Below are 15,894 nucleotides of genomic sequence, written 5' to 3'. Positions count from 1 at the left end.
CCGAGCGCTCTCCCATCAACGCCGGTACTCCACCGGAGCGAGAGGCACAGGCGGAGTCGACAGGGGAGCATCAGCTGTTGACTCACTGCAGTGAAGACACTACGGTGAGTAGATCTAAGTATGTCAACTTCAGCTACGTTATTCACATAGCTGAAGTTGCATAACTTAAATCAATTCCCCCCACACCCCAGTGTAGACGAGAATGTAGTCTCTTAGCCCGCTGACCCATTTACCTGTCTTAGTTAACACAAACATTGTTTTCAGTTTGCTAATCTATTTATCTGCCCCTAATCCTGTCTTCCAAGAAATGAGGCCTTCCCCATGTTTAATTATTCATGTCAAGCGAGGCCTACATTCCACTGCATTTGCTTCTCTATGTTACCATTTGTTTTACTTCAATTATATTTTTGTCTTTGTGCTTTTAAAAAAAAAAACAAGTTTATTACCCAGCAACACATTTTGAAGACCATAGTAATTGTAATTATTTGAACTACCATTAATGTTAGGCTCAAAGTACAAACTAAGGAATGCAAGCTTATCTCTTACGGTACAGCCCAAATGGGGTGTTTTCACTGCTTGTACAGTATTGTCTGCAATTTCTTGTTGCTTGGCTATTAGTTGCGTAATAGGTACCAATGGCTCTATTTTCCTTAATACTAAATCAGTGGTATTTATGGATAAGGGAAGTATGGATGCAAAGAAACTGGTCCCCAGTGATTCCCATTCAGCGTTGTCTGTCATGTCCTCTGGCATATTCTCCTTAATCTGCACGCATGGCCATAAGGCACAGGTACCAATCTGAATCAGAGTTGATGTTCAAACAGAATCCATCCAGGATCCCGGCATGGTGTTGTCCCCACCGAAAAGTTGTGGTATCCCAGAGTACATACTGTGTCCCCACAGTGTACCACCTCCTTTACTATCTCTTTAATGACTAGTCTGGCCCAGCCTCTGTTGCTTGTGATCAGGCTCTTTCATGCTGAGCACTCATAGAACCATCTGTGCTTGATTCATTTACAGCAGGCTGCTTTTATTTCATCTCCTGCTTGTGTTGCCATCTTCATGCTGGGATAGTGCTGTTTATAGGTCCCATTCTCTTTTCTATCCATACTATTAACATATACCAATTCTTTAGGATTCTCTGTCCATCTGGGAATAACAATCAAAATTGGCACAGTCGAATAGTTAATTTTGTGTGGTGCCCAAGGTCCAGGACATTCTAGTCTTGCAAATTTTTCTTCCTCAATGTTGTAAATTCCCTTCCACTAGTATGCTCCAGATAAATGTGCTATTTTAACAATCTTGACCATTCCCCTGCTTTGTTTTTTGTTATTTAAATGCATAAGAAGTTTAGTATTATATATGCTGCACGCAGTTGCTTGAGAAACATTTTTATTTAATGAATTGCAGTATTTACAGATATTCATTTTAAAATTTGCGCAATGAAGTAAAGGTACTAATAGTCACTAGCTCCTGCTGAGAAGTTAAATTACTAATTCCTCCACCTTTTATAATAGTTTGACCGAATCCATTTGTTAGTGAGTTAATTTTAAGATGTCATTACTTAATGTCTGCAGAACTGTATAGGGAGACCCCAACTTCATTGCCACCCAGTATGGTTACTACTGTGTCTCTTTTGGCTCTACAGTTTTTGTGTCCTTCTTGGAATATGCCTCCCACTGGATTTTGATATAATTGAATGTGTGACTCGATATTGTTGAACTATTTTTATGAGATTGGTCAGGTTTCAAGCAATCTGTATGTTGTAAAGTGAGGGGGCGGGGTATTCATTCTACATCTTCTACCACTGTTTCATGAGTCGGGTGTATAAAAATACCATTGTCTGGCCATGGAGTGGTCACTGGACATGGAGGAGGAACATAATTTTTAAAGGAGTCTATGAAAGAGATACTTAATTCAGGCTGGGGGATGGGCTGGTGCATATCATTTGTTGTTTGCCACCAAAAAGAGCAGGTTTTTATTTACCAGAATGCCCACCCGCCATTTTAAGCCTAATGAAGTACAATTATTTTGCTTTAAGAAAACCCAAGACTGATTTATATGCCCTAACATTTCAAAAAATTGCTTAAAAGCCCCAGACCTGTTTACATGCTATTACATTTCAAAGTGTTGTTCACTGGTGTTTTCCTGGGATATATTGTAAACTTCTAAATGATACAGCCCGTTCTTCTGATGTTCATTTTGGCCCACAGTTAGCATTTAAACACACCCCTTGTAACTTCTTCAATCCCAGCAGATGCCACCCCAGTGTTTGAATGAGACAAATTTTCTAGAAAGGTTGATTTGATTTGATTTGGCCCCAGACAGCAGTGAGTAGATCCCTCTTCCATCCATTTTCACTGTACAGCTGGAGTGTACTTCTGCAGTGGTTTTGGGACAAGGGGAATCACCGACTGGCTTGCTTTTGTACCGTGGGGCTATTTCCATGCCCTCCACATCATGAAACAGTGTTGTAAGTTTCCACCATCTTGTGAATGCAAATTCTACAAGCCATATCAAGTCAGACATACATATGTTAGTATGTCTGTCTAGAAATTGCTAATCCATAAAACTTCCAATGACAGAATTATATCAAATGTTATATGCACCAATATTTCATGTAAAATGTTACTTGTAGTCTTCTCATAAATAATTAGTATTCATTTATTCCTTGGCAGAAATATTAATAGATAAAAGTTATTAGCATTATTTAACTGTTTAAACTAGTCTGGGCAAGAAATTTTGTTTAGTGTTTCATATTCCTAAGTTTTGAGCATTTAAACAAAGCCTTTTCTAAAAATCAGTTGAATCCTTTAACTCCAAGATGACTTAGCTGCTGAACAATTTACCTCTAACTTTACTGAAAATTAAATCGTCGAGAGAGGGTTGTTTATTATAATCTACATTTGTTTTCATTCTTCAGGAGTTTTAAACCTTGCTTTATCTGAAAAACGAAACTCAACCTTAACTATAGAAATAATTAGGGAAGCCTCTATAATTGAAGAGGCAGGGGTTTTTGTTTTTAAAGATCTCTAATCATTGTTTATACTGTGCTTGGTGAAGATAAGCTTTGTTTCATGTTAATTGCATATCAGTTAAGTTTGTTGGGTGCTTTTTAATATCACCTTAATATTTCCATTAAATCCTGAAAGATTACGTCAATGATATAGTTAATGAGGTTACCTGCAATTGCCTTACTCTTGAAGGGTGAGAGTCTAAGTGTATCCTTTTAATCACTTTAATTTAGAGCTTTTGGTCTGGAAGATACTGTGAGGAAGGGAAATTAAGGAGTTAGACACTGTGGAGTATGGAGTACCGGAGACAGGGGGAGATTAAGCTTTCCTGTGCAGCTCTTAAACTTTACAGTGTACTGTTGCTAGAGGAAGGAAAGGGAGGCTTCTAAGCTCAGCAGGTGTCCTGAGAGCCAAGGACTGAGAGACCTTATTTCTCTCACCCCATCCGTTTTTAGCCTTTTCTTCAAGTGATCAGTCAGGGCCTGTAAATATTCTCTCTGTAAAAGTGACTTTAATGGTAATGCTGTAACTCCCTTTCATTCCGATGGTGCTGGATTTGAGTCCTGAGATAGTGACTTTGCTAACGTGTTGGGTTTTTTTTTTTAAATATAAATTCAGATGGGCCCCCTTTTAAGCTTCCAAAGAAAGTGATGCTTTCCAGGGATTCCAAAGATTAAGCTCCTCGCTACCACCTGTCTTTAGCATGAAGAAGCCTTGTCTTTGCCTACCAGGGGTCAGCTCCCAACTCCTTCAGCCACAGAGAATACAAAGACTCCCCTCTAGGTAATTACAATCTGAGTTTAACAATTTTAATTGAAATGACTCTTTTAAATTTGCATGTTAACATTAACTAAGAATATAAGAACGACCACACTGGGTCAGACCAAAGGTCCGTCTAGCCCAGTATCCTGTCTCCGACAGTGGCCAATGCCAGGTGCCCCAGAGGGAATGAACGAAACAGGTATCATCAAGTGATCCATCCCCTGTCGCCCATTCCCAGCTTCTGGCAAACAGAAGCTAGTGACACCATTCTGCCCATACCTGGCTAATAGCACTTGATGGACCTATCCTCCATGAATTGATCTAGTGTTTTTTTTTTAGTTTTTTTTTTTTGTTTTTTTTGAACCCTGTTATAGTCTTGGCCTTCATAACATCTTCTGGCAAAGAGTTCCACAGGTGCTGTGCATGTATGAAGAAATAGTTCTTTTATTGTTTTAAACTGTGCCTATTAATTCATTTGGTGCCCCTAGTTCTTGTGTTATGAGGAGTAAATAACAACCTTCCTTATTTACTTTCTCCACATGAATAATGATTTATAGACTTCTTTCTACCCCCCTTAGTTGCTCTTTTTCAAGCTGAAAAATTCCATGCTTATTAATCTTTCCTCATACAGCTGTTCAATGCCCCTAATCATTTTTATGGACCTTTTCTGAACCTTTTACCAATTCCATTATATCTTCTTTGAGATGGGGCAAGCACAACTGCATGCAGTATTCAAGTTGTGGGCATATAATGGATTTATATAGAGGCAATATGCTATTTTCTGTCATATTATCTATCCCTTTCTTAATGATTCCCAACATTCTGTTTGCTTTTTTGACTGCCACTGCACATTGAGTGGATGTTTTCAGACATTTGTCCACAATGACTCCAAGATCTCTTTCTTGAATGGTAACAGCTAATTTAGACCCCATCATTTTATATGTATAGTTTGGATTATGCTTTCCAATGTGCATTACTTTGCATTTATCAACATTGCCCAAAAACTTAACTGAAGCAGAATCACTGTGCAATCTTAGCTCTATCCCCGGCACTAACAACAGGTTCTGGGAATGGGTCAGTGGGGTGGTCTCATAAGTAGAGAAGAAGGATTCTGAAAAGGTGTCAGTGTATTAAATTCCACAGATTTGAAATCCATCATTTATCTGCATGCCCTCCAGCTATTAGGGGTAGCTGTGTTAAGTGATGGGGGAATTTAGTTTTCACTGTGATATGAGAAAAGGTGCATGTGTACCTTCAGGGAATTACGTAGACCTCATTTCAGTACTGAATTCTGTAGGTTGTTTTAGCAGCTGTGCACACTGGGATCCAGTTGCCATGGTAATTATCAGCAGTTTGTTGGCATACTTGACTGTGGCTTTCAGGGCTTAGCAAGTGGGGGAGTGCCATAAATAATCCCCTGGGAAAGAGTGAAGAGGTGGTAGTATTTAGCAAGTCTGAGTGGATTATGTGAAATAGGCTCAGTGTTTGTTTGCTATGCTTCAAAGTGTATGCATGCAACACCTAATGCACAGCACAGATTCTCTGAAAGCTGCCAGGGGCTCAAATGCACAGTACATGGGTGTTCCTCAAGTTCAGGGGCCACATCAGAGGGACGGTATCCTAGGAACCCCTTGCTCAAATGACTCCAAATTTGGACCACTATCCCTATCCTACACCACTACAAGGCACAGCAAACTGAGACAAACTGAATAAGATGTGAATTTATAACACTTAAAATAGTCATGTTTTAACTGTAAGAAATGCCTAACTTCTGAGAAACTGGGATGGAGATGGTTAGGCCTAGTGGTTGGTGCTGGCACAGTCAGTCCTAATGGTCAGAGCTGGGATTAGGAGTCCAAGATGAGGCTGGAGCAGGACAAGCTACAGAGTAGCGGCAAGAGTGGGACTGGGAGCAGAGTAGCGGCAAGAGCAGGACTGGGAACAAGGCTGGAGTAGGCTAAGACCTGGTAAGTCTGTTGCCACCATCAGGCAGGAGAGAGCCCTGAAGTGGTGTTGAACAGACAGAGCTGCTGTTCCTCCTGTGGTTTGGGAGTCCAAAGACTAGTTCTTGGCTTGTGGGTTGGCTGGAGCCTTACACAGGAGAGACTCATCCCTTACACAACATTAACTATAGCAGAGCTAGCACTCTGCAATAATCTATATCTACCTACACTTTTGGAAGTAAAAGCAAAGTCATTTGTAAGAGACAGGTGAGTTTCCAGAGGAGCATTTACACTCAGGTACTGAAAACTTCACAAAGTAATTTTTAATAATTTTGGAATCCTAAACAATGAATACATTTTCTTGTAACTTTCACAAAATTAAATATCTTTGAATAAAGTGGCTTAATTGTGATTATTTGTTTTCATGCCTATTAAAAAGTTTTAAACTAAAAACTATGAATGTAATCTTAATCATGCTTGAGTAGTCGTAATATGGATTTGTGCACATTGAAGAGGTTAACATTTGAAAAACACTTTCAGAAAAATCAAGCATTATTGCTTTAAAAATACATGTTAAGTTTAGGAGTATGTTATTGTCTACAGTGGATTGATACCATGTACTTATGTAAAATGCATATATTATAATCTCCACACCTTGGTTTGTTTTAACGGGGAGCAAATGGAGGACGGTTTTAGCCTCTTTTAAACAAATGTAGAAATATAGCATTCTCCTATTTTTATTAAAGGAAAGCATGTTATATGTATTAACTGCTTGAATAATAGTCTTCTGATCTAACATCTTAGTGTTGGTGTAGCTATTAAAACACACAAGCTTCAATATAACAGCCAACTTTCCTGAATACACTGTGGTGCTTGAACACAACAAAATGAATTGAGAAGAACAGAGAGAGAGAGAGGTCTCTTTTTTAGAACTGATAAAATTAAGGACTTTACAAATCTAAATGTAGGAATTTCTGGTATTCGGTTTTCTGTTGATATGGATATGCTGGTGTCCGTAACTAAACAACCTTCCTATATGGCAGAAAGCCAAGAACTGAACATTTTCCAGTGTGATTATTTACTTTACTCCACTCAAACTGAGACTGCTACACACTATTTGCTACTGCTTAAGTCCCTTTTACTCAGTAAGCATTCTCATTTACAATGAGCTTCTATCTTTAAAATAATTAAAGCTGCCACACCTTGACTATTTATTTAACCACTGAAGAAGAAATAGTGAAAGTATTTCATTTGTTTAACATGATTCAGGAGCAGATTTACCATGAAACAAACTCTGCGGTGACACAGGGCCCCCAATGACCACCCCCACCCCCAAATGCAGGATAAATCTCATCTGACAACCTGCCCCTGAGTCTCGGCTGGCGGCGCAGAAGGCTCAGACAGGCAGGGTGCAAGCATGCTGTGGCCAGTGGCCTCACACCACTTCCAGAAGCAGCCAGCTGCTGGCATGTCTCTGTGCGCCCTTAGTGGGAGGGAGGTGGCTCTGCATGGTGCCCCCGCTCTGGGCAGCGCACAGAGACCAGCTGCCCATGTCTCCCCAAGGGGCGCATAGTGACGTGCCAGCAGCAGGCCGAAGGCAGCTCCCTGTCTGCTCTGCCTCTCCCTCTGCGCCACTCCTGGAAGTGGCCAGCATGTCCCTAGGATGGGGGTGGTGGTGGTGTCTCCATGCGCTGCCCCTGCCCTGAGCACCAACTCAGCATATCCCATTGGCTGGGAATTGCTGCCAGTGGGAGCTACAGGGACAGTGTCTGCAACGGTGCAAAGAGACCCCCCTCTCCACCCTGCCTAGGAGCCGCTGCCGGGGGGGGGGGGAGGTTGCCAATCTTTTTGAGATCCATGCCACCCGAGGTAAGTGCTGCCCCCCTGCCCCCTCTCACAGCCCAACTCCCTGCCCCAGCCCAGAACCTGCCCCTAGCACCCAAACTCCCTCCCACACCCCAACCCCTGCCCCAATCAAGGTACCTCACTTTATTGTCATTTACTTTCCATTACTTATAATATAGGAGGAGGAGGAAGAAAAAATGAATGAAAAACGGCAGGGAGATAAGAGATAATGTTCTTTTTTCTTGGCTGGGTCCCGAGGGGGAGGGCCTGAAAATGAAGCTGCATATCGGGCTCCACTAACTCTCTAAATCCACCACTGATGTAGTTGAAGTAAATTTCCCATATGATTAAAATAATCTTCACTTTGTACATCAATTAACTTTAGAAAAATACTTCAAATTACATGGTTCTTTTTAAATACTGAATATTTAAAACAATATCATAGCTTTTCTTAAGCACAGGAGACCCAAGCCATGTCTATATTCAAAGTTGCACCACTACTTAAATCAGTTTGATAAACTGAATTATTATTAATAAGATATAAATCTAAGACTGTTCACCATTTTTAACAAAATCTGTTTACCTAAACAAGAGGTTCTGTAAGTGTGGTCCATGGATCACCTGTGGTCCATGAGCTACATTCAGGTGGTCCACGGGTAGTTCCCTCTAAGATGCGCACCAGGGTGGCTACACACAAGAGCGTAAAGACCCACTGACCTAATTAGTGGAGCCACACAGGCATGGCTCCACTAATTAGGTGCCTGGCTCCTGAGAAGACGCACAGGTAAGGTGAGGTGGTGACCTTTGGGGGAATAGGAGGTAGGGGGAAGCAGGGTGAGAATAGAGAGTGGGGGGAATTTGGGACATGCAGGGCTGCAGTGGCCAGAGAAAGATTTGACTTTCCCCAGCTCCATGGCTGCGGCTGCTGGTGAGAGACATCCTCCCCACCCCCACCCCTACTTCCCAGCCCTAGATCCGGGACTGCTGTGGCGCGGGAGAGAAGGCACATATATCACATTAGAAATGTAAGAATTCTGATATTAAAATATGAGTTGTGTGCTTTTATTTGTAGAACAAAATTTATGTATTTATTTTTTAATATAGCACTTTTATCCAAAGCACTTTACAATAGTTAGCCAACATACAAACAAAATTTGGAAAGATCATTAAGTGGTCTGCCGAGACCCTCAGCAATTTTCAAGTGATCCTCAGGGGAAAAAACAAGTTTGAGACCCACAGACCTAAATCATTTCAGTTGTGATTATAGATAAGGGCCCAATTCAGCAAGAGCTCTCTGGACTAAAACATGATCTACACTACAGAGTTAGCTCATCATAAGCTTTATGCCAACCTAATTCTGTCAGTACCTATTATTACAGTGGTGCTCCCACCAATGTAAGTTGCCCACTACATTGAATTAATAACTCCACCTTTGCAAGAGGCATAGTGCTTTGGTAGATGTAGTTAAGGCAACACAGTGTCTGTGTACACAATGCATTACTTACAGCTAGAGTCATCCCACCCTGCCCCGGAGCTGACCTTCCAAGCCCTGAGCCCAGTGATAAGCTCAGTTTAACAGGGAGCCTACCAGCTGTGAAATTAATGTTCTTGGCTGCTACTATTTCACATTTCAGCTCCAGCAGTCAGTCGTGGAACAGGGGGCTCCAGCTGTGAGCCCCGCACATCGGTCATTTTCCCACACTACAGCTGTCAGTGCCCCTTCCCCAATATCTCAGTTCAGTCAGTGCAAGCATTCCAGGGAAGACACATACCACCGTCTGAAGGAAGGTAGTGTGGACACCAATAGCTGATTTGGTGGCTGTAGGTTGGCTTAACTTAACTTAAATTGACCTAATTTTGTAGTGTAGACAAGCCCTTAGTCCATCACGGAGGGAATGCTTACAGACATCAGGGGAAATTTTAGTGGTGGCTATTTTCTGATATTACAATAATAGTGCTTAGTGTGGAACATTCAGAATGTCTGCAGTGTAATTTAAGATCTTTAAAAATGCATAGTTCTGGAGAAACTGGAACAAACAAATCATTGCTTTCTAATATTTATTTTACTCTTGTGAAATTGGAGATATTAAAAGAAAACCCCAAACATGCTTTCAAAAGAGTTTTAAAGTTTGCATACTTTGATGGGGAGGGGTATCATCAAGAAAGTACCAAAGCTGGATTTACAAAAAAACTAAGCACCAAAATGTTTGTTGGTTTATCTTTTTTCCTCTGGGATACAATTTCAAGAGACTTGGATAAAGGTTTTTCAGTTGTGGTTCTGTGTTAACTGTTCCTTTCATTCACATTTGAAGATATTGCATTTCTCATTTTATTGTCAATATCAAGTTATTACTTAAATCCCCTGCTATGATGATGCCTTTCAAAATTGTAATTTCTTTTGAAATTGAAAGACAACTAGTTGCCAACTGCTGCTCAGAATGAAATTATAGATCTGTGGAATCACTTTTTCTTTGCACATGCAAATGTTATGCTATAGGATTTAAAATGAATTACTGCTGACTCAGCAAGATTAAACGGATGACTGGACCACTCAGCATTGAATTTCTTGCTTTTCGGTGATTGTTTCTTGGAGAGGAAAATTTTGCAGGAAAAAGCTTTCCCCTGGCAGTAGCTTAAGATTTTTAATAATACAGAGAAGATACAAGCGTGATTGAGTCTAGAAGAAAAGCAGTTCCAGCAGTTTTTCAGATTTTGATTTTATCAGTTTCTTTGCTGTTGACTTCAGCTATAATTGCTCATCTGTATAGATAAGAAAACAATTTTTCACCATCTTTTGTATAGTAAATGTGCTGTGAGGGACCTAGAAATACTAGATATGTCTCTATATGGACAAAATTTATTCATAAATGTCTGGATTAATAGCATTTTCTTTAAGGTATTTAATCTTCTTTGAATAGTGTTCATAGAAAATGATTTTTCTGTTACAGTGATTATGATGGAAACTCCATGCTTTATCCTACCTTCATTTTTTGTATATACATGTACAAAAGTCTTCAGTAAGGAAATAATTCTTAAATTGCTTTGCATCCAAGTTTAGCTTCACAAAACACTAAGAATCAGAGTAAGGAAAATGCAGCCCAAATGTAACGGTTTCATCTTTAAGTTATTGCAGACTTGTATCCACTCAGCTATGTGCATGCCCAGCACACCAAGGAGAACTTTGTTTAGTAGCACTGGTAGGGGTGGCACTTGCACCCCAGGGCTGTAGCCCGTGCCTGGCTATTTAAGGGCAGCACCATCCCAAACCCCTCAACCAGTTCCTTCCTACTGCCAACGGCTGGAGTCAGAGCATTCTTGTAGTGATTTACCTCCCACTGTTTATGTCCATTTTTGCTGGGATTTTATTATATACAGTTCATTGTTAGTGTAGTGTATTAGTGCTTTTAGGTGTAGTTATAGTAGTGAGGATGGATAGATAGTTACCCTTGGTGATGCAGTCACTGGGGTTTAAACATTCTCCGTCATGTGGGTTACAGTGACCTTCATATGTGGTGTTTGTTGTTCTTGGGAGAAGAGAACATTAAAGAGAGGAGCTACTGGGGCTTTAGAAACAGCATCTCTTAGAACAGATTGTGAGTCCCGCTTTGGCACTTGAACATATTCAGATCATCTGGCCCCATGCTCTCCTTCAGAGCTTACACAAGATGTGGCTCCTGGCTCAATATTCAGCACTTCCCTTAACAGGAGGAGAGTTCATTCTCCTTCTTTGGGTCCTCCAAAGAAGAGGTCTCACAAGATGAATTGGAACCATTCCAGGACTCAGACTCCTCTTCATCTTCTGAGAGAAATGCTAACCGGCACCATGAGTCCTCCACTATGCACAGTGGAGCTGCCATGTCTAACAACTCTCCAGTTCTGCACCGAGATCAACTGGAGTCCTTACAGTCTACTATGGTACTGGCCATGAAGCATCCATTGAGTTAGCTATCATCATCAGCGCAGACAATATCCATTCCATTGGCATCCCGCGCAGCGTCAGATCTGCTTTGCCTTTCCATTCCACATTCCCCTGTAATTCAGGGCATAGCTTCTACATCATCATCATCATCTGCTGTGCCATTGTGCCATCTGATCTGGTCACGTAGCTGTCTCACTCATCAGCATCACATTCTGTACCATCAGGGCTCAGACTTCAGAGTCACAGCCAACGTCCTTTGTGGTACCCTGTAGTACATTGGCACAGATGTTGTCTTCAGCACCAACGATGTCCTTACTACAGAACCCATTACCAGGTTTGGTGCTAACCTCTGTCTCAGAAGTGATTTGCTCCAGTACCGAAGTACAATGCCCATTCTGGTTCTGACGGCATCAGTTAGTCATTCATCCTCGGCACTGATGCTTTCTCCATACTGGGTTCTGGATGAGGCTAATCATTTGTTTGCTCCCTCAGAGGTGGCTCCTCTGCTCCCACAGGATGACTTTCAAGGCTCCTTAAGATCTGGTTCCCCAGTGCCTTCAAAGCACTGTTCTCAGAAGCTTTCAAGGCCATCCTGAGCTAGCCGTCAGTGCCAGGATCAGCAACATTCACAAAGGAGGGGTAGGGGCCCCGACCTAGTACTTACTGGCCACCCCCAATGCCATACCTCTAGTCCCAAGTGCCTCCTTCGAATCCTTGGGATGTGCATTGGTCTGAGAGATCTAGCTCTTCAGAGTCCAGGGCAAAATTATTGATTCCAACTGCAGTTTCTCTTCCTGTGCCACCTCTATTAAAAGTACAGTCTGAGGTTATTCTTCTTCAGCTGGCCCTGCTCATACATGAATCTGCTCTTTCTCCCCTCTCTCCCCCCACAGCAGCCCCCATTGGTTCCACACCCTCATTCTTACTCTCTGAATGATTGTGCAGTACAGGTCTTTTCCTCACCAGTGCCCAGTGATTTTAAATAACACCAGGGCCTTCTCAGGCATCTGGGTTCCACCTTGGGAATTCAAGCTACATTTGCTCAGGAGATTATGCATAAGTTGCTGGATATCCTCCAGTCATCAACTCCAGGGAGAGTGGCTTTCCCAATAAATAGACATCTTTGGAGTCCCAGGTCCCCATGGAATATTGCAGCTTCATTACCACCTACAGCTAAACATTCTGAAAAGCAGTATTATGTCCACATGCAGGGCTTTGAGTGTTTTTACTCCCATCCAGATCCTAACTCTCTCATGCTAACAGCAGTAAATCACAAGTCACAATGGGGGAGATATAGGTTTACCCCCAAGGACAAAAAGTCCAAGAGACTGTACTTGATGGGGACAAAAATGTATATGACTTCATTGCAGATGCTCATTGCAAATCAGCAGGTGTTATTATCCAAATATGGCTTTAACTGAGACGCTATGTCCAAATTCACAGATAAGTTACCAGATGTTTCCAGGGAGGGTCTAAGTTGTTCATTGTGGAGGGCCTTCGTTGCTGTTGCTTCATCCAGAATTATGGCATCAGCTGTGACCATAAGGATGGCCTTGTGGTTGCAAAATTCTGGCATAGCTCCTGATGTGCTGCAGAACATAGAAGACTTACCTTTTTGATGATAAGACTTTAAATTTATTTAAAGACTTCCGTGCTTCTTTGCATTCCTTAGATGTTTATACCCCATCCACAAAGAGGAGTCAATATGGAGGTCAATAGAAGCAGCAGGAATACAGCTTTAAGTGTCTTTTCTATCAGTTATTCTTTCTATGAAACAGAAAGATTTTTCCAAGATGAGTCGTAGATCACAGAGGAGGAGGTCTAATTTCAACCAGGCAGCTTGTTGTTCTCCAGTGTCAGAGCAGCCATTTTGACTTGCATATCCAGGTCAGTGTTCCAGTTGTGACCTCCCTGTCTCCATTTCCTCAGTTTGGTATAAATTTTACTCCCCATCAAATTCTAAAGCACTTTGAGATCAAGTTATGCCACATATTTCCTATGCATTCCCCCACCCCACCCATCTACCCCATCTCTCTTCAGGAAGTCCACTCACGAGACACTGCTCCTTCAGTAGGTCCAGACTCTGCTTGCGTGGTGGATTGTAGAGGAGTATCAGGAAAAGGGGTTGTATTCCTAGTATTTCCTGGTCCCCAAATCCAAAGGAGGGATGAGACCCATCTTCAATCTCCACAGCCTCGACAAATACAGCAGATACTTGAGGTTCCGTATGGTCACCCTACCAACTGTCCTTTCCACACTGAAGCACAGTGACTGATTTGCTGCCCTACGCCTTCACGTTACTTATTTCCACATGGTGATTCTCCTGAGCCATAGGAGGTTTGAGATTTGTTTTGGCACGCCAATGCTATCAGTACACTATGCTTCCCTTCAGCCTGTTCTCAGCACCTCATGTTTTTACAAAATGCATGATTGCAATGTCAGCATACATCAGAAAAAGAGAAATTACCGTTTTTCTGTACCTGGATAATTGGTTAGTGAGAAGCACGTCCAGAGAACAAGTCTAATTCAAATGGTGTCTCTTTGATTATCTGGGTCTTATATTGAATGAAGAGAAGTCGATGCTAATACTAATCAAAATATAAAGTTAGTTGCGTCATCAGTTTTGCTGTCGAATGGGTCCAAGTCCAGGCTCCTTAACAATATCTTCCATCTCAGTTGGGAATTGGCTCTGAAGTATGCCTTCTCTCCAACCCCAGTCATCCTATAGGTCATCCTTAAGCGGAAGTTGAATCATGCCAAACAGATTCTCATTGCTCTAGCTTGTCCAAGGCAATGTTGGTTCTCCAATCTACTCAGACTGTCTGTTTGGCCTCCCATATCTCTTCTTCTTTATCCCAATGTACTGACTCAGCACCTCGATAATTTTGCATCTAGCACTCTACATCTCACAGCATGGATGCTGCATGGCTAGGTGAGCAGGAGAAATAAGGTTCTGAACCTATGCAACAGGTGTTGCTTAAAAGCAGGAAGCTCTCTATTAGGGCAATTTATTTGGCCAACTGACTGATTTTCAGTTTTGTCACCTGCTCAGGAAATTCAGCTGATGCTGGCCTGTATTCAGGATATTTTGGATTACCTATTATACCTTCAATTTTCAGGTCTCTCACTCAGTTCGTTGTAGGTTCATTTAGCAATGATCTCTGCATTTCATCCCCCTATCCAAGGGAAGTCAGTTTTCTCAAACCCTATGGTGATGAGATTATTTCTAAGGAGAGTCATTCTTCTCCACCTGCCTGTGAAAGAGCCAGTTACTGTGGAACCGTAATACTGTCCTGGGTATGGGTCATCTTTCTGAGTCCCTGGCAAGCTGTTCTCTATCTGTCCTATGCTAGAAGACAGCCTCCCTTGTGGTTATTACATCTGAAAAGAGAGTTTGAAAGCTACAGGCCATAATGGCAGAGCCCCTGTACACGCAGTTGTTCAAGAAGAAAAGTGGCTCTATGGTCACATGATACATTTTTGTCAAAAATGTTTTCAATTTCACCTTAACCAAATTTATTTATTGGTGTTCCTTCCTAATCCACACCCCACTATAGATGAACAGTGACTTCACACACTGGATGTGAGACAATGCTGGATGTTCTACCTATACAGAACTAAGCCTCCTTGGGCATTATCTCATTTGTTTGTCTCTTATGCAGGTTGAATGAAGAGTATAATTCTTCTTGATTTTACACCAGAAAACAGTGAAAAGTTCCACAATTGTTGGGTAAATTCTAAAACTTTTGATTATGCAGTTTAGATTAAATGGCTTCCCTTTAGTAATAGAATTTGTCAAGATTAGGCTACAGTGCATTATATTATCTATATTCTTATGAACCTCTACATTTTTTAGAATATTTGTGTTGACCAAGTTTTATAATGGTTTTGGCTTTTTTACTGCACTTCAGAAGAAGAATAATCAACAAATGAGCAATTAAAAATAAAAAATCTGGATATACCTTCTTCTTATGTACCTGTGCATAATGGCTAGTAACAGTGCAAATAAAAATAGTATATTTGACTGGATAGTAACTGTACATCCATCCTACAGAAAGCTAATAGGTCACTTTTTTTATACTTTCTTGGGAATAACTAACTTTAAATCAACACACACGTATTATTTATACTGTATGGCAATTTGTTTTTGTTAATGTTCAGTATTAATGTAGTTCTGAATTTCATAAATCATGGTCACTACTACTGTAAATATGATATACATTACCTTCCTTATCTTATTGCAGAATTGGGATTTGCATCAGCATCCAATTTTTTTAAAAAACATGTAATGCTTTGTGATTATTGTTATAGAGTTACATGCTGAACACAGACAAAAGCAATGTTTGTTCAGTTTAGAAAATAGATATGGGGTTGTTGTGATTTTTTATAGCTATTTTTATCTTCCTTGCAC

General features: G+C 41.1%; 1 protein-coding gene across 3 annotated transcripts in view; it reads left to right on the top strand.

The window, feature by feature from the left end:
• The window catches only part of PKP4 (plakophilin 4), a 238,895-nt gene that overhangs the window by 58,124 nt on the left and 164,877 nt on the right, over positions 1 to 15,894 (top strand). The gene's annotated exons all lie outside the window — the stretch shown is intronic.

Source organism: Chelonoidis abingdonii, chromosome 10, assembly GCF_003597395.2.
Source record: "Chelonoidis abingdonii isolate Lonesome George chromosome 10, CheloAbing_2.0, whole genome shotgun sequence".
NCBI lineage: Eukaryota > Metazoa > Chordata > Testudines > Testudinidae > Chelonoidis > Chelonoidis abingdonii.
This window is presented reverse-complemented; position numbering and strand designations above follow the sequence as displayed.